The sequence below is a fragment of the Lolium perenne genome, chromosome 1 (genome assembly GCF_019359855.2).
Source record: "Lolium perenne isolate Kyuss_39 chromosome 1, Kyuss_2.0, whole genome shotgun sequence".
NCBI classification, from domain to species: Eukaryota; Viridiplantae; Streptophyta; class Magnoliopsida; order Poales; family Poaceae; genus Lolium; species Lolium perenne.
The window spans coordinates 185,791,845-185,817,737 of NC_067244.2; positions in this window are offsets into that span (position 1 = coordinate 185,791,845).

Genomic DNA, 25,893 nt, shown 5'->3' on the forward strand with positions numbered 1-25,893 from the left:
GTTCAGATCTGAGATCATGGCACTCGGGCCCTAGTGACAAGCATTAAGCATAACAAGTAGCAACAATATCATCAAAGTACCAATTACGGACACTAGGCACTATGCCCTAACAATCTTATGCTATTACATGACCAATCTCATCCAATCCCTACCATCCCCTTCAGCCTATAGCGGGGGAATTACTCACACATTGATGGGGGAAACATGGCTGGTCGATGGAGAGGCGTCAGTGGTGATGATGGCGATGATCTCCTCCAATTCCCCGTCCCGACGGAGTGCCAGAACGGAGTTTCTGGTCCCGAGTCGGAGTTTCGCGATGGTGGCGGCGTTCTGGATGGTTTATGGCGGCTCCGACTTCCCGTCTCGCGTTTTTAGATCAAAACCCTTAAATAGTCCAAAGGGGGGCGTCAGAGGCTGAAAGTATAGAGATGGTAAACCTAGAGGGGGGGTGAATAGGTTTCTACAAATTTTAATTCTTTCTTTGCAATATTAGGCTTTGCGGAATATAAAGATGAGCCTAATGCAAACTAGGTGAAGCAACCTATATGAGGATACAACTAACTCGAGCACGAAGGCTCTCACAGGCAGTTAAATCACAAGTAAGGAGTTCGGTTAGAGATAATCGATAGCACGCGGAGACAAGGATGTATTCCCGTGTTCCCTTGCTTTGCAACAAGGTACGTCACGTTTGGAGGAGTGGAGGTCCCACGAAGGATTCCCCGCGCCACGAAGGCTCACCCTATTCTCCGGAGCCTATCCCACGAAGGAATAGCTCACTCACTTGTGGTAGACTTTGAGGTAGCCTCCAAACCTTCACAATCTTGCCCGGAGCAAATCCACAGTCCGGATGCTTCCGGACTCCTCTTGCCTACCTAGGGTTTCCAAGGAACCCTAGGAAGCAAGCTTCTCAATGAATACAAGGGGGAATGAGATTTGGCTTGGTAGAACGGTAGATCGGGTCCTCCTCTAATGATTCCCCGGAGGGATTTGAGTTTGGGTGGAGGAGGAGGGAGATCTGAGGCTTTTGGTGTTTCTAGCAATGGAGTAAGAGAGAGAGAGCTCAAGAACAGCTTGTAGTGTAGTGCCTAACTGTTCAGAGGTAGGAGAAGACCTATTTATAGTGTTCTTCGAAATACGGCCGTTGGTCACTTGCCACATCAGCAGATTCTTCGAGAAACCCGGTCGACCGGATTTGGCGCCGGACAGGCCGGTCCACAGCCGGCCGACCGGGCCACAGACCGGGCCGGCCGGTTTCTAACCGGAGCTGGGACCAGGTCTTGACCGGGCAGGCGTCTGAGCTTACTGGATGTCGCCCGGATGTCACAGGCGCAAAGTCCGGTTGCTGACCGGGCCGCTCGGTCTGGTGCCCGGTCAGACCGGGCCATGGACCGGAGCAGCCGGTCCGAAACCGGGCTGGCGACCGGACGTCGACCGGAGGTCTTGCCTTCTTTACTGGATCCTGCTCGGATGGCACCGGTTCTGGGTCCGGTTGGTGACCGGGCTGTCTGGTGCCAGGGCCGGTCCGACCGGATCTGTGACCGGCCAGGCTCTGAAAAGCTTGCTGATTTTTCGTCGAATTGGGGGGGTCTCCCGTTGCCTTTTTGTTTCATTGCTACACCATCATACCTCTTTGGCTAATACCTGAAAGTCATCTTGTAGACATGTATTAGTCCAAATACTCTAGCACGGTGTCATAGATACCAAAATAATGGATAAGGGTAAAATACCCTTACAATCTCCCCCTTTTTGGTATACGATGACAAACCGAGCTAGAGTTACATATAGATATTATGATAAGCTCTAAACCTTGATTCCATATAAGATATTACGACAGCTCCCCCATAATGTGTGCACTTGGAGAATTTGCGTTTGAATGCAAAGTGCACCATTTGTGGAATATGAGAAGCTCCCCCAATATCTTTAGGAAACAAGCATGGTATGGACAAGTATATCAAGATATATAAGCATAAAGCATGATTATCCTAACATAGAGTAGCACACATAATAGTCGTCCATACATATCCATACATGAATTATTCAAAGTAGCAAATGGTTCTTGAGAAATCAAAGCAAATACGCACAAGCCATATAAAATCCAAATAAAGCAACTCCCATGGCTTGTGACAATCAAGGAACCCCGTAATTCTAGACTCTACTCTCTTCTCCCCCTTTGGCATCGGAACACCAAAAAGGCGAAGAAAAGAGGAGAGATGCTAGCGTCCCATCAATAGAACTGGTGCCCCGCGGATGGAGAGTCGCCATCACCATCCCCATCATCATCCTCTTCATCGTCATCCTCTTCATCATCATCCTTATCACCTTCATCCTCTTCATCATCAGCATCAGCAGGAGGTGCACGAGCAGATCTAGGAGGAGGACCACCAAAGTACAGGGAAGGATCAAAGTTCTGGAACATCTCATCAGAAAGAAGAGGCATCTCCCAGTTTGGTGCGTGGACAGGCTCCAACTCAGGGCCAGGAGGAGGGATAGGTACATTCCTAGCAGCCATGAACTCATTTTGGTGCCTCCTTGTCTCTTGGTTCAAAGAAAGACTTTGATGTGCAACATCATTTGTATTTTTGCACATCTGCCATAAGCTAGAGAAGAACCGTGAGACACCATGCTGTGGGCGACTAGAGGAGCTGGAGCTAGCATGGTCATGGCGTGCCTTGGACCGGCGCTCAGAAGGCATCATTTCAGGAACATCCGGGCTATCACCTTGGGCAGGTACCTTGAAAGCTTCCATCTTGACCCGCTCACCTTGAGTATTGAGAGGTGCGGGCACAACCTTGTTGATGAGCAGCTGAACGTACTGGGCAAGATTAGGAGTCAACCGCTCGCGAACACAGCGCCGTAACTCACAGTAGATGAGATCACAGCCATCAATAAGTTTCTGGTGCTCGGGGTGACAGTAGTACATCAAGTTCAGATGATATGCACGGCATTCACTTGTATCGCCGGACTTTGTCGATGAGAGTCTCACGGAATAGCTTGGCAAGTAAGAGGTAGGAGTAGTACATCCCAGAGATGGTGGGAGGTCCAGGTGTGGGTTCCCGGCGGATAGCAAACGGCAATGTCCCCACGGTTGAACTTCTCGCTGAGAATATATCTTGAAACCAAGCACGCCCTCCACCAAACCCCAAAGCTTCACAGAAATCAAGATAGTTGCAAGTGTATTTCTGTTTGCCAGTCATCCAAGTCATAGTCCGAGCTGCATCATCATGGAAAAAGACTGTGCAGTGAAACTGTCTCACCAAGGTTGGACAATAGCACCCATCAGTAGGTGTCAAACACATAAGATCATACAACCCCATCCGCCTCAAGGTCGCAACCACAAAGCGAAACTTGGTGGCTTCATACATTCCAATGACATCCTTGATGGCCTTGGGCATAACAATGGTGCCTTTCTTCATGTGCTCGCGGGAGTTATAGAAGTCATCCCACATGACTTGCTGTGTCTTGGTCCAGAAAAATTGATCTCCCCCTGTGTAAGTGGGTTCCTCAAAGCGATAGGGGTTGGACTCTCTGAGTCTTCTCCATGCACCAATATGTACATCACCAACATGGAACTCTCGTGGCAAGACCTCATCACCATCCTGTGCTGCATGTTTATCTTTCCTCTTATTGGCAGATGTCTTGGTTCGGCCTCCAGTTGAGCTGCCACCCGTAGTCTGAGGAGCACGACCAGTAGAGCGCCGTGGTGGAACCCCTGAGTGCCTCCCTCGCTTGGCAACAGTGCCACGGTCCCCATCACTCCATTCATCACCTGTGAATCAGCAAAATAGGGCGAGGATAGCAAAGAGGTAAGTGTACATGTCATCAGCATATATGAGGAAGCCAAAAGCATAGCCTATATTCAAGTGTTTCGACGAGATCATGCGAAAAAGCTGGGCGAGCCGGCGCAGGGGCCGGTCCGACCGGACGACAGACCGGACGAGCCGGTTGGCCATCCGGTTGACCGGGCGGTGCGCCGGACCAGCCGGTCGAGAGGCCGGTTGATCGGGCTGTAGACCGGGTCATGCTGAGTTGTGATGTTTGCCCAGAAATTCGACACAAAATCATGCAAAAACTCACAAACTTGAACATAGATTATACCAGGAGAGTGAACAATGTGCATAGGAGGGGTGTGACACTCTAGGTGGCATGAGGACTTACTAACCCTAACCCTAACCCTAACTTTTCTCAACTTTCCTCAAAAAATGGGCAATGTGAGAGGGAAAGCAAGAGGGAGAGGGATAGGGAGAAAGATTTACCCGAAGACATCGTCCTCTTTGCCCAAGTGAGCAAGAAGAAGATCTCCCAAAATAGCTTGAGAGGGACCAAATCCTTTGGTGAAGATGCTTGAGAGATCCCGATCTATGGTTGTGTGAAGTTTGGGGAGAAACTAGTGGTGGGAAGTGCCTAGGGCGTGGTGGAGATGGTGGAGGCGGCGGCCATGGAGGTTTGAGAGGTGGGGGATAATCAGGAAGAAGACCCCCAAGGGGTATCCTCTCCAAGACATAACAGCCCGCACGGCCGGTCGGGCGCCCGGTCGACCGGGCCAGTGACCGGACGATCCGGCGCGTAGGCCGGTCCGACCGGGCCAGTGACCGGCCAGAGTCAATTTTCCCAAAAATGTGTCATTTTGCCTCGTTTTGCCCCTATTCTTTGTGTAAATGTGTGTGAGTGCTCAAATGATGACATGTACATATAGATAGATAGATGATGATGAGATGAGCATAGACATGGGGTTGGAAACACAAAGTTCTCTAGGCATACCCATTGGAGAGAAAAACCAAACAAGATGTGAATAGCAACAATGGGCATGATTCGAAGTGTATATCAAGAATCATAAGTCATTTTGGAAATGATGCTCGCACTAAAATCATTGGGCCTTATATAGTCAAATCAATTTGTAATGAAGGCTCAATGAGGGGCGGGGGATTACTCCCCCTATGTGAAAGCGCAAATGTCATGTGACCGCGAAGAGACATGCTTGGGTCCATATAATGATATTGGGTCTATTTATGTTGCACACATAGGTATGCATCATACCAAGACATGGTAAGATGACTATCCCCATATGTGCTATACCTCTAAGCTAGATAGCAAGATAAATGCAAGAATATAGTGCAAGAAGTTAATCAATCCAAGTTTTTAGGATCAAGAATACCAAGTTCTCCTCTCAAGTTAACAAAGCGGGCTTCATCCAAAGGCTTAGTGAAAATATCCGCCAATTGGTAGGTTGTTCCCACATGAGTGAGATCAATATCCTTATTGGCAACATGATCACGTAGGAAGTGATGGCGAATGTCAATATGTTTGGTGCGACAATGTTGAACCGGGTTGTTGGCGATCTTTATTGCACTTTCATTGTCACAAAGAAGAGGCACCGTACCAAGAGACACACCATAGTCTTTCAAGGTTTGCTTCATCCATAACAATTGAGTGCAACAAGATGCCGCGGATATGTATTCGGCTTCGGCGGTGGATAGGGCGGCGGAGTTTTGTTTCTTGGATGACCAACTCACCAATGACCGGCCAATAAATTGGCAAGCCCCGGAGGTAGACTTCCGATCAACCTTATCACCGCCCAATCGAATCCGAATAGCCAATGAGTTCAAAGGTTGACCCCTTTGGATACCATAGCCCGAGAGTAGGAGTGAGAACAAGGTATCTTAGTATCCGTTTGACCGCCACTAAATGGCTCTCCTTGGGAGCGGATTGAAAACGAGCACACATCCCTACACTTAGCATGATATCCGGCCTAGAGGCACAAAGGTAGAGCAAGGATCCTATCATGGAGCGGTATACCTTTATGTCCACATCCTTCTCACCGTGACATGAACCAAGTTGCCCCTTTACGGGCATGGGTGTCTTCATTGGACTCGCATTGGTCATGTTGAATTTCTTGAGCATGTCCTTCACATACTTTTCTTGAGAGATGAAGGTGCCTTTTGCAAGTTGCCTCACTTGGAAGCCTAGAAAGAACTTCAACTCTCCCATCATGGACATCTCAAATTTCCTAGTCATCAATAGCTCAAAAGCTTTGTTATGATTGGGGTTAGTTCCACCAAAAATAATATCATCAACATATATTTGACATATAAAGAGGCCACCCCTTTAACCCGCTTGGTGAAAAGGGTGGAATCGACCGTACCCATGCAAAACCCATCATGTAGTAAGAAATCCCTAAGGAACTCATACCAAGCACGTGGAGCTTGCTTGAGACCGTAGAGTGCCTTATGGAGTAAATACACGTGGTTGGGTCGGCATGGGTCTTCAAAACCCGGGGGTTGAGCCACATATGCGGTTTCTTTTAGGGGACCATTCAAAAATGCACTTTTCACATCCATTTGATATAATTTGAAATTGTGGAAAGATGCAAATGCAAGCAAAAGACGAATAGCTTCAAGACGGGCTACCGGCGCAAAGGTATCCTCAAAATCCATACCTTCTATTTGGGCAAACCCTTGCGCCACTAACCTTGCTTTTGTTTCGTATAACAATGCCATTCTCATCTTGCTTGTTCTTGAATACCCATTTGGTCCCAATGACATTGATGCGATGATCCTTGGGTCTCTCAACTAGAGACCATACTTCATTACGAGTGAAACATTCCAATTCTTCTTGCATGGCAATTACCCAATCCGGATCGACCAAGGCTTCATGTACCTTAAGTGGTTCAAAACTAGACACAAAAGCATGATGTTGACAATAAGTGATAAGTAATGCATGGTGTCTACGAGTTACCACTCCTCTTGAGATGCTACCAAGGACTTGATCCACTTTCATGTCACTTGCCCTTGTAGCGGCCTTGATCTTCCGAACGGTTCCTTCATGATCAATGAATTCATCTCTTGCTAGTACTTGATCATGAGGGACCACTTGAGCTTGATCATGAGTTGAGGATGTTTCTTGATCGTCATCATGATCTTGCTCCATGGAATGAGGATCTTATTCTTGTTCTTCGGATTGAGACTCATCTTGAGTAGAGGATGGTTCTTGAGTTGCACTTGATGGTTCGGCTTGAGTTGAGCTAGGCTCCACTTGTGGCATGCTTGAAACATCTACTCCATCATCTTGATCATCATTATGAACCTCCATGGGCCGGATGTGTCCAATGCCCATATGCTTGATGGCACTAGATGGATCATCATCATTACCTGCAACACATGGAACAACTTGCTCCACTTGGGAGCCATTATCCTCCAAGAACACCACGTCACAAGATACTTCAATAGTCCCGGAGGACCGGTTGTAGTATCTATAGGCGTGAGAGTTCTCCGCATATCCAACAAATATACCCTCTATAGTTCTAGTTTCAAATTTACCGAGCTTTCCTTTGTTGTTCTTAACAAGGCATTTGCATCCAAAGACACGAATATACATGACATTAGGCTTGTTACCGGTAAGGAGCTCGTATGGGGTTTTGTTGTGGAGGGGACGGAGGAAGAGCCGGTTGGAGTAGTGGACGGCCGTAGAGATGGCTTCTCCCCAAAAGTTGTGGGGTGAGTTGAATTCACTCAACATGGTTCTTGCCATCTCAATGATAGTCCGGTTCTTCCTTTCAACAACACCGTTTTGTTGAGGAGTGTATGGCGCCGAAAACTCATGCTTGATGCCCTCATCATCAACAAACTCTTGCATAGTGTAGTTCTTGAACTCGGTGCCATTGTCGGTCCTAATTGCCTTGATCTCGGATTCATACATACGTTGAGCTTTCTTGGCGAAGGTGATGAACTCTCTATGGGTCTCGTCCTTAGACTTAAGGAGAAAGACCCAAGAGTATCTTGAGTAATCATCAACAATGACAAGTCCATACTTGATCCCACCAAGAGTATCATAATGTGATGGCCCAAAGAGGTCCAAATGAAGGAGCTCCAAAGGCCTAGATGTGGTAACAATACTCTTGATGGGATGCTTCTTCTTGAGTTGCTTTCCGGCTACACATGCACTACAAACACGATCTTTCTCAAAAGAAACGCCGGTTAGTCCCACAATATGCTCACCCTTTAGGAGTTGTTTAAGATTCCTCATGTTAACATGACCAAGGCGGAGATGCCACAACCATCCTTCGTCATGCTTGGCCGCCATTAGACATGTGGAGAAGGAGGGGCTCTCTTTCGAGAGGTCAACCACGTAAAGGTTGTTCTCCACATATCCAACAAGGACCAATTTGAGATTGTCACTCCTAAAGACTTGCACATAATATTTAGTGAAATATGAATTGTAACCGGCATCGGCAAGACGATATATAGAAAGTAAGTTATAGCCAAGGTGTTCAACAAGCATAACCGTCTCAAGGCACAAGTCCTTAGAGATTGCTACCTTGCCATACCCAAGTACCTTTCCCTTTGAGTTGTCACCAAAGGTAATGCTTGACTTCTTGTTGATATCTTCAATGAATTGATCAAGCACACCTTTTCCTCCGGTCATATGATTGGTGCATCCACTATCAAACACCCATTTTGGACCACCGGAGGAATACCCCTACAAAATCAAGTAGAGGATTTAGGAACCCATCGATTAATGGGTTCCTTTGCAATGGCAACAATATCTTTTGGTACCCAAATTGAGTACTCTCTATAAGCATAGCCATTAGGAGGGCCAACATAGTTATCATAGACATCACCATAATAATCAACAAATAATGCATAGTGATCGTTTGGCCCCGTGCGGTCACCACTAGTGGCTTTGCCCTTTGAGGCTTTGCCATTGTTAGTGACCTTCTTGTTCTTATCTTGAGCGGGTTTCTCCTTCTTGTAGTTGTTCTTCTTGTGGGACTTGGGAGTATATCCAAGTCCATACTTTTGATTGTTTGACCTTTGCTTACTCAAGAGGTCATCCAATCCCATCTTGTTCTTGGCGGTGGTGAACTTTGCAAGTTCCTTTGTTAGCCTAACATTTTCCTCAAGAATAGATGCTTGCTCACAAGAAGATTCATTAGGATGATAGTCAAGACCATATTTGGTCACAAAGGACTCAAGATATGCATTGGTCTCAACATGCAAAGAAAGTTCCTCTTGTAAATGAACATGTTCCTCAACAAGTTTAGCATGCTCACTAGTAAAGGAAATGGAGGAACAAGCAAGATTTTCAACATCAATGGGATCCTTCATTGATCCAAGAGCCCTTTTGTAGGATTCTTGAAGTAGATCATGATTCTCTCCAAGTTTCTTGAGCTCATCCTTGACAAGCTTGTTAGCTCTTTCAAGGTGGTCAAGATCCCTAGTGAGAGAAGCATGAGCAACTTCAAGTTCCTCCTTTGAGGCATTGAGCTCTTGGGTCAATAATTGAGCCCTATCAATAGTTTCTAGGTCCTTAACTTTATCAAGTTCATAAGTTTTCAATTTGTTGCTTAAGGCCTTGAGATATGCACCTTTCGGTTTTTAGCTCTTGTCTTAGGAGATTGAATCTCCGTTCCTTCTCATTCAATTGATATTCTAATTCCTCAATGGACTCATCCTTTTCTTTGAGTGAGTCCATCAAGAAATCAAACTTGACAAGAGCTTCACCACGAAGGGTGCATCTAACATCATAGAGTTCCTTAAGCATAATTAATTCTTCTTGATCTTCGTTTTCATCATCAAGAACACTAGATAGGGAAGGTGGAGGTTCCATTACCTTGGTTTCCCTTGCCATAAGACAAGAGCCAATGATTGGAGAGGAGGGAGAGTCATCGGAGTCATCATCTTGAGTTGTTCTTGCCATGAAGGAAGAGCCAACATCATTCTCCGTGGAGTAATCTTTGGAGTAGTCATATGTGAAGAGTGACCCGGGCTTAGAGTAAGCTAAACCGGCCACTCCGGCCTCCTTCTCCTCATCTTCCTCTTCTTCATCGGACAAGTACTCGGCCCCAACAAAAGCTCTTCCCTTGTTCTTCTTGTACCGATCGTTGATTGGGTTCGGCTTCAATCTTGGCTTGACCCCTTTGATGAACTTTGGCTTGTCTACCCTTTTCTCATAAGGGCACTCATTTGCAAAGTGGTTATCTTCATCACAATTGTAGCAAGTTCTCTTCTTCTTCTTGTCATTGAGGAGCATTGGGAACTTTGCCTTGTACTTCTTGGCAAAGAAAGCAAAGTCGGTAGCAATGTCACTAGTTGAAGTCATCTCTTCATCTTCTTCAATTTCATAGTCTTCTTTGCTTTCATGGTCGGCTCTAGCTTTGAGAGCAAGATTGTGTGACGCTTCATGGTTGTGTGAGGCTTCATCAACACGGTTCATTGCCTTGAGCCTCTTTCCGGCTTTGGCCATGCTTTCATTGGCGGCCACATAGGAGACTAGATCATCGGAGTTGAGATCGGCACTCTTGGTCATGATTTGCAAGTTGAGTGCAAGGTTGGTGTCTTCTTGTTTGACGGCAATCGTAGCAATGACCTTGGATTTTATGAAGGCTTCGTTCATCTCGAAGCCATCATTGTACTTCTCAGCACCAAGTCCCTTGACCCTCACTTTCAGAGCACCAAGCCTAGCATAGGCATCGGATACGGATTCTCCATCTCGAATCATGAACTGGTGGGCCTCTTGCTTTGCGGTCTCATAGAGAGCTGATTGGATCAAATCGGTTCCCTCTTGGAGTACTACGATCCGATCCCACAACTCTTTAGCGGAGACAATGTCATCGACTTGATCAAGAAGCTTGCGGTTGATGCCACTTCTAATCTTGTCACGTGCGGATGCATTGAGTTGACGGTTGTAGAACTCGGTGGAGGTCAACCGAGTAGGATCTTGTGGCTCCCGATGTCCATGAACAATGAGCTCCCATAGCTCCACACTGCAGCTGCGAATATGAGATTCCATAGCAGATTTCCAATGTGGAAAGTGAGTTCCATCGTAATGGGGAACGGTCCCACTATGGTTTATATGAGGCATGGGTGAAGTGTTTCTGGGATAGTCATGGTTAACATCATGGTAGGTTTCCTTAGAGGCCGAAGCCCCACTAGAAGTTCCACCCGCAGTTAGGTTCTTAAGCATGGCAGTCATTTCTGTCATTTGGTTTTGTAGCTCATCCTCCTTTTTCTTCTTCTCGGCATCATATGCCAAGAATCTAGATTTCATCTCTTTAACCGAAAGGTTAGAGTCGTCATCTAGACCCTCGAAGAGTTTATCCATCTCACTCTTAAGGCGGTGAAGCCCTTAATAAGAGTCCAGGCTCTGATACCAATTGAAAGTATAAAGATGGTAAACCTAGAGGGGGGGTGAATAGGTTTCTACAAATTTTAATTCTTTCTTTGCAATATTAGGCTTTGCGGAATATAAAGATGAGCCTAATGCAAACTAGGTGAAGCAACCTATATGAGGATACAACTAACTCGAGCACGAAGGCTCTCACAGTGCTTAAATCACAAGTAAGGAGTTCGGTTAGAGATAACCGATAGCACGCGGAGACGAGGATGTATTCCCGTGTTCCCTTGCTTTGCAACAAGGTACGTCACGTTTGGAGGAGTGGAGGTCCCACGAAGGATTCCCCGCGCCACGAAGGCTCACCCTATTCTCCGGAGCCTATCCCACGAAGGAATAGCTCACTCACTTGTGGTAGACTTTGAGGTAGCCTCCAAACCTTCACAATCTTGCCCGGAGCAAATCCACAGTCCGGATGCTTCCGGACTCCTCTTGCCTACCTAGGGTTTCCAAGGAACCCTAGGAAGCAAGCTTCTCAATGAATACAAGGGGGAATGAGATTTGGCTTGGTAGAACGGTAGATCGGGTCCTCCTCTAATGATTCCCCGGAGGGATTTGAGTTTGGGTGGAGGAGGAGGGAGATCTGAGGCTTTTGGTGTTTCTAGCAATGGAGTAAGAGAGAGAGAGCTCAAGAACAGCTTGTAGTGTAGTGCCTAACTGTTCAGAGGTAGGAGAAGACCTATTTATAGTGTTCTTCGAAATACGGCCGTTGGTCACTTGCCACATCAGCAGATTCTTCGAGAAACCCGGTCGACCGGATTTGGCGCCGGACAGGCCGGTCCACAGCCCGGTCAGACCGGGCCACAGACCGGGCCGGCCGGTTTCTAACCGGAGCTGGGACCGGGTCTTGACCGGGCAGGCGTCTGAGCTTACTGGATGTCGCCCGGATGTCACAGGCGCAAAGTCCGGTTGCTGACCGGGCCGCTCGGTCTGGTGCCCGGTCAGACCGGGCCATGGACCAGAGCAGCCGGTCCGAAACCGGGCTGGCGACCGGACATCGACCGGAGGTCTTGCCTTCTTTACTGGATCCTGCCCGGATGGCACCGGTTCTGGGTCCGGTTGGTGACCGGGCTGTCTGGTGCCAGGGCCGGTCCGACCGGATCTGTGACCGGCCAGGCTCTGAAAAGCTTGCTGATTTTTTGTCGAATTGGGGGGGGTCTCCCGTTGCCTTTTTGTTTCATTGCTACACCATCATACCTCTTTGGCTAATACCTGAAAGTCATCTTGTAGACATGTATTAGTCCAAATACTCTAGCACGGTGTCATAGATACCAAAATAATGGATAAGGGTAAAATACCCTTACAGAGGCTGGCCGAGGCGGCCTCACAGTAGGGCGGCGCACCCCCCCTCCACGCCGCGCCGGCCTAGTGTGTGGGGACCCTGGGCCTCCCCCAGGCCTGCCCTTCTGGCTTCGTGAATCTTCTGGAAAAATAAGCCCTTTGACATAAGTTCCGGGGATTTTCCTGAAAGTTGAATTTCTGCACAAAAACGAGACACTAGAGCAATTCTGCTGAAAACAGCGTTAGTCCGTGTTAGTTGTATTCAAAATACACAAATTAGAGGCAAAACAATAGCAAAAGTGTTCGGGAAAGTAGATACGTTTTGGACGTATCACATCACACCTTCCTCTTGGGGTTTCCAACGGACGTGTGCATCACGCGCCATCAAGACTTTTTTCTGGCGCCGTTGCCGGGGACATGAAGTAAAATTACACCACAGAGATTTCTAACTCCCACGTCAACTACACGCCAGCAACTACTCACGCATTACTTCGGAGGAGGGCATGTTGATGAAGAGGCTTCCGGTGATGATCTCCCTCTCCGGCAGGGTGCTGGGAAAAAACTTCAGAACCCTCCTGAGCTAGAGTCGACGATGGCGGCTGATATCCCACAAGTATAGGGGATCATGTGTAGCCTTTTCGATAAGTAAGAGTGTCGAACCCAACGGGGAGATAAAGGTAGGATAAATGTTCTCTCAAGTTCAATAAACAACTGATACAACTCTACGCACACTAAACGTTTGCATTATCTAAGAATTTTAACTAGAGCAATAATACGGGTTTGAGAGATAGCTTTGCAAGATAATAAATACAAGAAAATAAGTGTTAGTGTTGCAGCAATAAAATATACTAAGTAACCATAAACTAACAATACCATGGGTGTGGAAAAGTTGTGGTAATTGTGGTGGCCTTGTCCAAGATTAATTAGTGAAGATATCGGGTTCATTGTCTTCGATGCAGTTTTCTATGTGGGAAAGGCTAAATACATGCACTCCGCTACTTGGGATTACAAGTACTATATGATTGGATTATTAGCAAACATCCGTAATACTAATAGTGCATTAAGGTTTCCCCAACCATAGCCTTAAGTTCATGGTCCTCTTACTCCCATACGTGCAACTAACCGGTTCGAGTCCTCTGGTTTCTGTCACTCCGGCAGAACTACCCCTTCCTTTGCACATACTACTAACCCTAGAGTGTTGACCCATGCGCGCACAAATATAATGGACACCAAAGGACAGTACCATATAGACATACAACTCTAATGAACCAAAGACATTCAACAATTCAATCTAAGAACAAATAAACTACGGAAACATAACATAGATCATATGATTAATATTATAGCATCAAACACCATATTTACATAGGATGGTACAGAGGTTTGTGGGAGCATGAACCACTGAATACAAGGAGGAGTTGGTTATGGAGATGTCGGTGAAGACGGCGGAGAGGACAAAACTCTCGAGACCTGGCCTGCAATATAAAGGCCAGGAGAGGGTCTGCCGAGGGACACACAATTACAACAGATAGATTCATTGCAAGTCAAGAGATAGGACCTTTAGAACATTAGCCTCTCGACGAGATCACAACCATAGCCTTTGGCTACCATATTGTAACCCGATATATTCGATAATCAAGAACAGACAAGCAGGAAGTAAGGGTTTAACCTCATCGAGGGCCCTAAACCTGGGTAAATCTCTCTCCCTGTCAGTTTGGTATCCGATGTCTAATGTCAACCTGCAGGATTCCGTCAACCCTAAGCCCTAAAGGTGGGCATTATCGAGGAGCACCCTCATCACCGTGTCTCTCTCCCTCTCCACATATGCTGAAAGGTTGCACCTCTGGACCTACGTCAGATAAAGCCCTCACGGATGGTGAAGCCCTCACGGATTGCACCTCTGGACATGTTGACTACATCAGATAAATTGTGTGTTTGATTCTTGGAGCTAGGAGGAGATATCCTTGTGGCTGGGAGGATTAGCCTAGCTTAGGGGATAACTTGGATCATCATCATCGAGCTCTTCACTTTACTCGCTGAGTTGATATCAATCAAATCCCATCAGTACAACTACATAGAATAGATCTTAGGTGTTGTGTAGATGTAAAATTTTGAAATACATGCACAATCTCCTACAATGTCGTTGCACTTGCTGTGATGACCCAGCGTACCACTGCATGGTGTAGTACACAAGTCGTTGACATAACACAAGTGAAACACCGTTCCACTCATATTACATCTCTCAGAGTGGTACAACAGAAACATATGCGAGTCCAAGGTATGTCTATAGAAGTACACACGAACTGTTTACATAAGATCAACACAACCTCCTACCTTACAGTGAGGTAAAACTTCAAATAAAGCTCCAGAAGAACGGCTCGTAGTCTATCTTATTGCTAACTCAAGATTCTGAGCTACTTGGCTTGCTATAGAAATCTAGCTACTTAGGTGCTAGGATTAGGGAAAGGTTCCCTTCTATTACTAGTCTAGGTTTCCATAATAGCTAATGCAGAAGTTGACTCCATTGAATTCTTTGATTGGATTCTTTATCTTGTTGCAGTTGACTCCTTTGTCTTCGAGTTCCACGGTAGTTTCTCCTTCGGTGCATTGCTCTAAGAAGGGGGTTCAAACGAGATAGAATGAGTACGAGCGTACTCAGCAAGTTCATATTAGGAAATATGTGTATCATGCACTAGCTACAGCCATAGACCAGAAAGTCATAGGCCAATGCAAGTTTTCATAAACATTTCTTCAAAAGGTTTATTTTATTCTGAAAACTATGCCCGTCAGTCTTCACAGGTTGACCAGAACTTCATGGAGTTCCTTTCTCGCCGCTGTCATAGCTTCCCTTCCTAACAGGGAGTGACAGCCACAATTTGATACACTCTGCAGAGGTGCGTTACTTTTCCCACAAGAGATCTCACCCTTTTTGCCATCCGCAGGGACTTGCCCCCGTTCACACTTCCTTTGGTGTGAGGCCAGGTATAAAGATCCAAGCCCACACCGCCTTCTCCGCGACTGCAAACCCACCCTTTTGTCCACCCGCACACCTCCAGTAGACTTCCCCCGATAATACGGCTTTACTCATGGTGTACTTTGGACAATCCTTCATAGATCGTAGAGCCATCATCACTAATGGATGGGGATTTAAAAGGCTATCCCAACCTACGGCAGTGCCTCCAACACCCCGCCGGCTCTACCAATCCGTTGGCGTGCAGAAGGGAAAAGATACGACTGGCTTCCCCAGAGCCATTATAGATCTCATGGTCAACGCGATTTGTACGGCGCTAGAATCACTGGACGGCATTGGTAATTTAATCCTAGGGTGATATAACCCATTGCAATGGAACCTCCACCATATCAACACATACCATGGTTCCATTGCCCACCACATAGTCATATTCATAATTGTAAAATAATACTTTGCTTTTCAATGCATGAGTGATAAGTATAGTACTTTGCATATAATTTGATAAAAATAATCAAATGACATGAGCAAGCGATGAACTTGCCTTTCTTGACTGCAAGATTATGCAGGCAAAAGCTTCGATACGTGATAACTCCAAATTCTGAAATACCATCATCGTCCGGTAAGGACAATGTTAAAGAACTGGCAAAGATGCTATAATGCATAGTATGAGATGCAATCGTCCCGAGCGTAACCTAACCTCGATGATTTAAGATATGTGAGTTGTAAAGATTTCTTTAGGGTTGGTTGCACTTTTAGAATGGTTCTCAAACAAGGTTCTTATTAGGGTTTGGTTATATTAGCATCATAATCAAATGATATAAGACATCATAACAATCATATACATAAAGAATAGTAGTGGAATAATATGTGAAAAACAGTTGTCAATTTTAAGTTCTACAGGACATGGTTGATGATTACTTATATTATACTTCAAAAGAATAACTTTTGAAGAACATGTTGTTTAAGAAATAATGAGTATTTCAAAGAAGGATTAAGCTTCTAAGGTTTGATTGACATTTGTACTTCAAAAGAATAACTTTTGAAGAACAGGTTAAATAAGAATATGAACTACTATGCATAGGAGCTATGGCTTTCTAGGGTTTACTATTGAATTCATTTAGTTATACTAATAGAAACTAGTTGGGTTCTTAAATAGAATTGGTTCTATATACAACAAGCATGGGCAGGTTTGTTACTATGGTTGATTATGATATCATATCAAAGGATGGTTATTGAGATGGTTCCATAGGTTAGCTATTAGATTTACTATGGCTTCACATTTGCTTTACTAAATAGTCTCTAATGGTTTCTAAGCTAAGTGGCTTATCATTTCCTAAGTAGGTTTAGTTGGATAGGAACATGTGATGTGATTTGCTACACAAAGTTTATACTAGGGTTTATCATTATGGTTCTACTAGGGTTTAAGGATTGAGGTTGATCTTAATGGTATGGTATATAGGATATCACCAATGGTACTAATTCAATTGACAAGTTAGGGTTTATACCTAGGTGATACTAGTGAATCATATAGGTTTTAATTAAGAATAGGAACATGAAATGATAATCTCATGTGACTTGGTTTATGCTAATGGATCATAAGCATGCATTCAATTGTTGCTTATTAAGGTTCTACATGTAGAATTGAGGTGGCTATGATCACATGGGCTAAACCCCTAGGGTTTTAGGGTTGCACTAATTTAGGATGATCACATGAAATAATGGAATCAATGTCTTACTCAAATTGAAACTAGGTTTCTAAGTTATGGTACAACTCCTAAAATGATGATTGACAATATAGGGGTGGTAACTAATTACTTTGAATCAAAATTAGTAATGGTTTAACATTATATTAATTTTCCACAAGAATTAATAATTAGAGTAACTCCTATTTTTGTTTAATTAAGAATCAGGGTTTAATAATTGTTATTAGGGTTTAAAATAATTAACTTGTTAACTAAAGATGTTTGAGTAAATAAGTTTTGGATTTACCAAAATAATATTGGCTTATAATATTTTCTTGAGTTATTACTATTTAAAAAATAGAACATAGTAATTTGTAATTAGGGTTTATGAATTACCACTAATAATTAAGTTAATACAATTATGGTAAATAAAATTAATCTTAACATTTTACTTAGTTACTGGATAGTTAAAATTTAATTTTGTAACTTAATTATTTATTGAATTCAATTTGCATTTTAAATAAATGAAATGGCATATTTAATAAGGTTAAAAAATAAGTGAATTTTTATTTTGACACACATTTTTGTTTTATATTTTATTTGAATAGAGTTTATTTTTGTGAGCATTTTGATATATTATTTATATTTTTCTGAGTTGATATGAATTTTCTATGATTTTTCAAAGTTTCAACATTTTTCTGTAATTTGAAATAACACAAAAACACTAAACGTACCGGTTGGTTAGCTAGCTCCAGTGACAGACGAGTGGGACCAAGTCCAACGTGGCAGCCACGTGAGCAAGACCAAGTCAAAATGTTTGACTGGCCCGGGGCTCAACTCCGGCGAGCAGACTCCCGACGACGGCGGCGCTGGGTTCCCGCGGACGTGCGACTAAGCCTAATCGACGCAGCACTAAACGCTGAACCGAACGGTGGTGGTGCCTCCGCCAAATGGTCACCGGAGTTGCTCCGGCGAGCACCATCTGCGGTGGAGCACGTCGGCCAAATATCAAATCGGGGCTACGATTGATGATTAAGCGAGCTAGATGGTCCCTGAGATGCGCAAGAATCACCTGAATGTATTGGTGGGCTCGGTAAGGCTTGAGGTGGCCGGAGACGAGCTCACCGTCGCGGATTCCGACGATCTGCTTCATGGGGAAAACTTGAAATTGGCGATGTACCGGGCCCTCCTTGATGCTCTGCTCCTCCAGACGACTCTATACGATCAGACGCGTCGATTGAGCTACGCCATGAGCTCCGGGATGGTCTCATCCGTCGTCACCAAGGTGAACGCCGGCGACAGTGAGTGGAAGAACACGCGAAATAGAGGATGACTGAGAAGCAATGGATGGGCGGCGAGGTACTAGGGTTTCACAGCGGACCTACTGGTGGTTTTATAGCGTGAGGGGAGCACTACAGCGGCGATGCGGTGGCGGAGACGGCCGGGATGCGTCAGTGAGAGGGTGAGTGATTTGGGCACGAATCGGGACGCACAGGAGATAAGACGGACGCGAGATCGACAGGGTGCAGTTCTGGAGGGTTTGGCGACGTCCGGGCCGAGGTTATCCGCGACGAGGACGTGGCCAGGGCTCTTCTCTGCGCTGTCGTCCCCGGAGAGGAAGACGACGATGACGTCTCTCCTATGCACGAATTTTAAAGACACCGAAACGGTATCTGGACTGGTTCTGCGCGAGAATGGGCCGATGGTGGGCTGCTGCGTTGGGCTGCGGGGTCCAGGTAAGCCAGGTGAGCTTTCCCTCCATTTCTTTTTCAAATTTCTGTTTTCTGTTTTTATTTTCTATTTGATATTTCTATTTGAATTCAGATCTGATTTCTATTTTGTTTTGCAGGTTCAAAACTATTTGAATATCCATATCACTTCTTGATAATACTCACTGCATAATTCTTTTGTTTAAACAACTATTGAATTTTAATTAGAGTGACACTTTGTGAGGTTTAATAAAATGGAAATGGTTAAAATATTGATCTCCATTATTTTATAATTTAGGAACCATTTCTGTTTAAATGGTTTGAAACTTTACCACATGTGCATGGTGAACATATTATTAGGGTTAACAATATGTATTGTAATATAATTATGGCTAGAGTTTAAATTAAATGATAATGAGAATGAGATGAATTCATCATTTTATGTGAAGGATTATTTCTTAGGGTTTAAGAAGATGATTGGATTCAACTCTATATTCTCTACTCTTGCTTAGCAACTACTACTTGAATTATTTAAAGTAGATCCTAAGCTAATTATGGTTGACTCACTTGTTAAAGTGTTGGTTTAATTATGACACAATATTCCATTTGGGCAACTAAACAAGGTGATTGGAATTCAAAGTGGAATTGGTTATGGGTTTCACTCTACTCACCAAATGGAATCTAGTCTAAAGGTATATATGGCTTGGTTTATACTTGTGATCCATGATACACAAGTTAGGACAATATTTCATGTGGAATGGATTCTATGTGAGAAGGTTTATAGTTTTGGAAATATTTCACTATTTGAAGTATGAAATAGGCATGAGGCATGGTAGGGTTATAACTATAATCCAAAGTAATGCTTGGATTGGAATTAAAATATGGCCTAAGTTTTAGTTATGATCACCCATGTGATACACAACTAGGTTTAGGTATGATCATAAGCTAGGTATATTTAATTGGCTAGGGTTATCCTCCTCACTTAGGTAGAACTAATGTATCAAGGCAATGCTAGGTTTGTCTCAAATGTTTGGATAGGCAGGGTTTAAATATCATATCAATACTACACAAGGCATGAGTATTGGTCTGGATTAACTACTAATGAGTTACTCATTATTTCATGGGAAGAATGAGATCTATACCTCACATATATAGGTTTAACTTATCATCTCAATTTATAAGGTAAGATCATGCATTAGACATGATCCACTTATTCCTCACTAGTCTCTCTTCTTTAATACTTCTCTCAACACACTCACTTAGATTTCTTAGGGTTTATGATCATCACCCAATTTGTAATGATCAAAGTATTGGCCTTCTAATAATTCATGGTTCTCTCTCCAAGATCAAATATTGGTCCATATACTTGAGTATACATATGTAGCTTAAACTCTCTGAGATAGGTAGGGTTTCCTCTAGGGTTTATGATCATTACCAAGGTGTAATGATCACAACACTTGTCTCTCCATAATTACTAGAAGATTAGGTTCATACTTACCATCAAGTATGAGCTAGGTTAAGTAGGGTTTAATACTTGACTTATATTTCTTGTATCATTGGTTAGTATCAACAATTACCTCCCTTGGACAGGGTTTAAATATTTGGTTAGGTTCTATTGAATGCATAATATAAGCATATGAATAGTTCTCTCCTTTCTCTAGGTTTAATGGTATGAGTTGGGAAACAAGATTGAAATGGTCAAAGTTTAATGAAGAATGAATATGCATGTTCTTGACTTGGATTCAAGTATTGTAATGGAAAAGCTATACCATGTGACTCATGGTAGGAACATTTATTTAGTAGAAGACATGGATAAGATAAGTAAAGAATAGTTTCTTAATTAATTGTGTTCTTTGATTTATGGTTGAATAATTATTCATGTGTTGTTGTAAGGAATGTCATGTTGAGATCTTTTATAAGATCTTGTAGTTGATCCTTACTTAAGGTGTTGTTTGTTGTAAATCGACTTCTATTTGATCTAGCCCATAGATCAAATCCTCTCTACCCAAAACAAGGTTTTAGCAAAGATCACAGTGAAGTTTATAGCGCTTGACTTGATGATCTACTTCAATTCCAGCAAGTCAAGTGAAACTTCAGTTACTGTGGTAAGTTTTATGTGAAGCGCGAAAATTTCCCGGATTTTCTATGCATGAATGCAATGCACACTTTGGCGTTCTCTCATTTTATTGCCTCTAAACCTGGGATATTACAGCCTCTCCCCTTAAACTGAACTTCGTCCCGAAGTTCGAACGCTCTCATGTTTCGGAACGTTGAAATGTCTTGAACAGATCACCATCCTTCAACTCCATGGTGATCACACTAGATATAGTTGAATATATCCCTTGTCCCAATCCTTCCGGAAGTCTTCTGATGTCTGGCACTGATACTTTCTTCTATTCTATGATTTCTTCCAACACTCTAAGTTTATAGGCTTACTATCCAAAGATTCTTGGATTAAGACATCTTATTGTGTTAATGGACTTTATTAATGGCTGTGGTGACATCTTCCTATTTGGGTACTTAAAACTTGGTTCTATCAGCTGCGATAATCCAGCTGCGATGTAATATGGCACTATGGTGTACCAGCTGCGATATTCAAACCTTAAGTCTAAAGGATTTATTTAAAGTAGGGTATTGCTTTCCCTTACTACCATAACGAAAGTAATGGTACTTGGTAAGGTATTTACAATAGGCATGGTCCTGGTTGTTTAGTCCTACGAATGAATTAGACTCATTTAGTCCATCCAATCATGGCCTCTAGTTTATCCTAGTTACCTTCCTTTTGGTTTCTTTAGGTTCAATGAAAGGAATCTTTCTAATAATCTTTAGTTTTGGTATTGTCAAACCCTTTGATCTTAAACTTTCTTAAGCTTGGATTGTCCTCCGACATCTTCTTCATCCAACTTCATTATCTTAAGCTTACTTAAGTTCTCTTGGTTTTGGAGTAATTACAATTACCCACTCAAGTTAAGGTCTAACCCTTACTTCCTCGAGATATGAACCTTGGCTTCTGGTATGACATCCTCCTGAGAGTACTTTTATATGGGTACTTCCCAACAACCTTATGAAAATAAGATTGTACTTCCTCCCAGATCAGACCTTTTTCTTCGTCTATCATACTCCAAATCATATTTAAATACTTCTCCTTCATCCTTCCTCTCCCCCTTGGAGTTTACTAATAATCTTCAAACTTCCTTTCTTCTAATCATTAAACTCCAAGGGTAGGTAGTTGGTTTAAGTCTGGTTTATATTTTGTACCTTTCTAAAGTCTCATCAAGAATTCTTTGTGGTGTATCCACACAGTTGTGGGTATCCATTATGAATCCTCCGACAAAATATTTACCAACTACGAGATACCAGCTGTGAAATACTAGCTGCGGAATCCCCCTTTCTTTTAGGGTAAAGAAATGTTCAGGCTGTGGGCTATCTGGTACCAGCTGCAGACTACCTAGTACCAGATGTGGCTTATTGGATACCAGCTGTGGCTATGTTATGGTTCTAGTCAATATCTACTTACCAGCTGTGGCTACTAACATAATTTTAGTTAAGATATACCTCACTTTACATTCCTTCTCTTCATGGTTATCCTATATCAGCTGCGGTCTTATGATACCAGCTGCGACTTCACTTGTCTATTTTCCTTCTTCTAGGGTTTGTTTTGCAAGAAAACCACTTGTTGACACTATAAAAATAGTATTTTAAGTGACTTCACTTGCATTCCCTTCTTCCATAATGAATACAGCTCTACTTCTACTACTCCATATTCACTATTTTTCTCACTTTCATGATACTTCCATATTGAAGTACTCCTTGATTGAGGATAAAAATGAGTTTTAATTGGTCCTTCCTTCAGATTGTTGTGGTTGCTTCCCACAACTTTACTTCCTTCTTCTAGTGAACCTTCATCTTATCTTCAAAATCTTCAGGATTCGTCACTTCCTTACACGAATACCTTTACCCTCTAGACCTATAACATCAAGTAAGAGCTTGATATTGCAACATGCATTTGCATATCAAAGTCAAACTTCATGTATGGATCTAGTCAATCAATGAAAATCCAATAAAATCCAAGAAGATTCAGCTTTGTGCTTATAATACACATCCTTATATGCCTGAAGATAATAGTTGGGTAAGACATCCCTAAATATCAGGTGTAGATGTGTAGTATATAACACCACATTACATAGGTTTAGGTCGTGATACTTAGCACGAATACGTGAATTTCTACTATTTGTCTCAACATTTGTCTTAATTGCACATTTGCAATGAGACAAACTTGAAACAAAATGGCCTGAGATAGTTGAAGTTAACCTAGTTTTCTTTGGAAGTACTAACAAAATAGTATACCATATATATGTGCTATTGAGGACTACTTCCTATAATACAATTAGTTCTAACATGTCTACTCTAAACACATGGTTGTTTAGAATATACCACCTATAGCTCTAGGATTACTCTATGTGATATGCTCTAAATAAGCCTTCTTTAAATTAAGGACTATGGTTCTAACATACTTGGTACAGTTATTAGGATTTTAAGGCCTAAGCTTTCGAACTATTCCCTAAATCCTACTCCTTATCATCCTTTTGTTATCATACTTATGATGTTCTACTCCATCATACCATGATTCTCAAGTGAATCATATATGAGTACCTAGTTTATTATTGAAAGTAGACTCATGTAACTCCTATCACTCTTCCTTACCTCCTATGATTGACTCATCATAGACATATACTACCTTATATAACTTATCTCCCTTACTTAACATCAGTCATTTGACATTTTTTTAATGACTCTTACTTAACTATAACTTGCATTGGTATACTTCTTCCAATAGGATATCTTCCTTATGGTTGTATCCTCTCTTTGGACTACCATGTATTGTATACCAACTGTTGTCTACTACCACCCATTATCTTAAGCTTCAATGGTGTTCTAACTATTTGGAATGAAGCAAGATAACTAACTAACTTTACTTAAGAAACATAGATTAGAAAGATTGACTCAAGTGTGTCAGGATTATTCTCAAGTGAATACCCATCTCAAGTCAAAAGAATAATTGGTTTAGCATAGTTGGCTTAGCTAAAACACTTCCTATAGACACTACCAAACCTATAGGTCTCCTTTAAAGGGTTTTAATCCTAGGGTCAAAGCATTTGCTCTGATACCAGCTGTGATGACCCAGCGTACCACTGCATGGTGTAGTACACAAGTCGTTGACATAACACAAGTGAAACACCGTTCCACTCATATTACATCTCTCAGAGTGGTACAACAGAAACATATGCGAGTCCAAGGTATGTCTATAGAAGTACACACGAACTGTTTACATAAGATCAACACAACCTCCTACCTTACAGTGAGGTAAAACTTCAAATAAAGCTCCAGAAGAACGGCTCGTAGTCTATCTTATTGCTAACTCAAGATTCTGAGCTACTTGGCTTGCTATAGAAATCTAGCTACTTAGGTGCTAGGATTAGGGAAAGGTTCCCTTCTATTACTAGTCTAGGTTTCCATAATAGCTGATGCAGAAGTTGACTCCATTGAATTCTTTGATTGGATTCTTTATCTTGTTGCAGTTGACTCCTTTGTCTTCGAGTTCCACGGTAGTTTCTCCTTCGGTGCATTGCTCTAAGAAGGGGGTTCAAACGAGATAGAATGAGTACGAGCGTACTCAGCAAGTTCATATTAGGAAATATGTGTATCATGCACTAGCTACAGCCATAGACCAGAAAGTCATAGGCCAATGCAAGTTTTCATAAACATTTCTTCAAAAGGTTTATTTTATTCTGAAAACTATGCCCGTCAGTCTTCACAGGTTGACCAGAACTTCATGGAGTTCCTTTCTGCCGCTGTCATAGTTCCCTTCCCGAACAGGGAGTGACAACCACAATTTGATACACTCGCGGAGAGGTGCATTACTTTTCCCACAAGAGATCTCACCCTTTTTGCCATCCGCATGAGGACTTGCCCCCGTTCACACTTCCTTTGGTGTGAGGCCAGGTATAAAGATCCAAGCCCACACCGCCTTCTCCGCGATCGCAAACCCACCCTTTTGTCCACCCGCACACCTCCAAAGACTTCCCCGATAATACGGCTTTACTCATGGTGTACTTTGGACAATCCTTCATAGATCGTAGAGCCATCATCACTAATGGATGGGGATTTAAAAGGCTATCCCAACCTACGGCAGTGCCTCCAACACCCCGCCGGCTCTACCAATCCGTTGGCGTGCAGAAGGGAAAAGATACGGCGGCTTCCCAGAGCCATTATAGATCTCATGGTCAACGCGATTTGTACGGCGCTAGAATCACTGGACGGCATTGGTAATTTAATCCTAGGGTGATATAACCCATTGCAATGGAACCTCCACCATATCAACACATACCATGGTTCCATTGCCCACCACATAGTCATATTCATAATTGTAAAATAATACTTTGCTTTTCAATGCATGAGTGATAAGTATAGTACTTTGCATATAATTTGATAAAAATAATCAAATGACATGAGCAAGCGATGAACTTGCCTTTCTTGACTGCAAGATTATGCAGGCAAAAGCTTCGATACGTGATAACTCCAAATTCTGAAATACCATCATCGTCCGGTAAGGACAATGTTAAAGAACTGGCAAAGATGCTATAATGCATAGTATGAGATGCAATCGTCCCGAGCGTAACCTAACCTTGATGATTTAAGATATGTGAGTTGTAAAGATTTCTTTAGGGTTGGTTGCACTTTTAGAATGGTTCTCAAACAAGGTTCTTATTAGGGTTTGGTTATATTAGCATCATAATCAAATGATATAAGACATCATAACAATCATATACATAAAGAATAGTAGTGGAATAATATGTGAAAAACAGTTGTCAATTTTAAGTTCTACAGGACATGGTTGATGATTACTTATATTATACTTCAAAAGAATAACTTTTGAAGAACATGTTGTTTAAGAAATAATGAGTATTTCAAAGAAGGATTAAGCTTCTAAGGTTTGATTGACATTTGTACTTCAAAAGAATAACTTTTGAAGAACAGGTTAAATAAGAATATGAACTACTATGCATAGGAGCTATGGCTTTCT